Source organism: Prionailurus bengalensis, chromosome A3 (assembly GCF_016509475.1).
Source record: "Prionailurus bengalensis isolate Pbe53 chromosome A3, Fcat_Pben_1.1_paternal_pri, whole genome shotgun sequence".
NCBI lineage: Eukaryota > Metazoa > Chordata > Mammalia > Carnivora > Felidae > Prionailurus > Prionailurus bengalensis.
The window spans coordinates 28,655,064-28,657,012 of NC_057354.1; positions in this window are offsets into that span (position 1 = coordinate 28,655,064).

Below are 1,949 nucleotides of genomic sequence, written 5' to 3' on the forward strand. Positions count from 1 at the left end.
CAGTTAGTTTAGAAAAGTAGAAAAAGGGGGTGAGTAGCTGAGAGACAGGGAACCAAACACCTGTTCAGTGTGCATTTCTTTTTTAAAAAAATTTTTTTTAACATTTATTTATTTTTGAGACAGAGAGACAGAGCATGAACGGGGGAGGGACAGAGAGAGAGGGAGACACAGAATCGGAAGCACGCTCCAGGCTCTGAGATGTCAGCCCAGAGCCCGACGCGGGGCTCGAACTCACGGACCGTGAGATCGTGACCTGAGCCGAAGTCGGACGCTTAACCGACTGAGCCACCCAGGCACCCCTCAGTGTGCATTGCACATAGAGTGGATGTGATGTGAAGAGAACAAGAAGGAGAGTGTTGTCAAATGTCCCATATGTATGCACATTCACACACACAAGTGCATTCCCAGGTATGTATTAAGTGTAGCCTAGCAGCTAGTATATAGATCATTTTGAGGATCAAATGAAATTGTAATACAGGTTAAAAACTCAGCAAAATATATGGCACATAGGAAACATCCAACACATCGTTAACCAAAGTTTGGGAGGACACACAGCAGAACTGGAACTCTGGAGACCTCGGAGTGTGCAAAGTGATGCCTCTTCTTCTGTTTCCCTCTCTGTATTTTCTGATGTTTGTTTAGTTAGCCTCCACCGAGAAGCCAAGAAGCATAACACGGTGAAAAGAATGAACCGTGGAGCTGGGTGGCCTGGACGTGAATCCCGGCAGCTGTACTGACTTAGGTAGGTGACACTGGGCCAGTTCCACTCTCTGCCTGAGTTTCTCCATCTGCCAATCGAGAGTACAGTCCTAGCTATCAGGCAGGGGTGTTGTGAGAATTAGATCATTTAATACCTACAAACTTGTCCTTGTGACAGATGGAAGCCTCCACTGTCTGGATGCCTCTGGTAACAAGCTGTAGGTGACGGATGCATAGAGGAAATGCTCAGATCCCCGATTTCCTGCTCTCAGATGACACCCAGTCCTTGGTCTTCTGTGGCAGCCCTGGGTAGCACACCTCTGGTTACCTGGAAGCCCTTGATGTCCAGGGACATGGGAGATGTTGTGGGATCAGGAAGAGGGGATTGTACCCCAAGGCAGTGCTTACCTGTGAGTCCCAACAGCAGAGCCAGCAGCAGGTAAGGAGGCAGGTGGGGCCCGGAGGCAGGGGCCAACATCATGGTGGCCTGAGGACCCTCTCTCTGTGCAAATATGTGTGCTGGGGAGAATGGGCCTCTGTTCTGTGGCGAAAAAACCCCGCTTCCTTCCGTGATTAAGAGGAAGCACCTATGGTGGGGTGATGGCTGTGAGACAGCAATCTGCTTCTAGATTGTGAAACAGAAGTCAGGCAGAGAAGGCCTCACTTGGTGAAGGGTCCTCTTTTCTTTTTCAGAGAGAGTGGAGAGGCCCAGGAGAAATGATGGTTCCCTCCTACATGGGGCCTCTGTCCCCATCCAGTGGGCCTCCCCTGTCCCCATCTTGAGCCCCCAAATTGGGTGTAGAGATTACTTAAAAAAATTGATAAAATAAAAGAATTTGTATGTGCTCTCCTCCAACCAAAGAAAGAGGAAGTTGGTTATATGTCCCATAAATCACACTCCCAGGCATTTATCTGAGCAGAGAATACCATGGCCTCACAAAAACCTTGCATGAATATTTAAAGCATGTTTCTTTGTCATAGGAAATAAAGGGAAACATCCAAAATGTCCAGTAATTAGGGAATGCTTGAACAAACTAGTGGATTCATACCAGGAAATCCTTCTCAGCGCTAAGAAGGAATAAATTATTTACATGTGCACAACTTGTAAGTTTCCGAAGGCATTATGTTGAGTGAACAAAATCAATCTCAAAATGTCACGTACTGTGGGAATCCACTTACACAACATTGTCGAAGTTGTAGAGAACAGATGGGCATGTGCCAGAGGTTTGGTGTGGTGGGGCGGGTGGGCA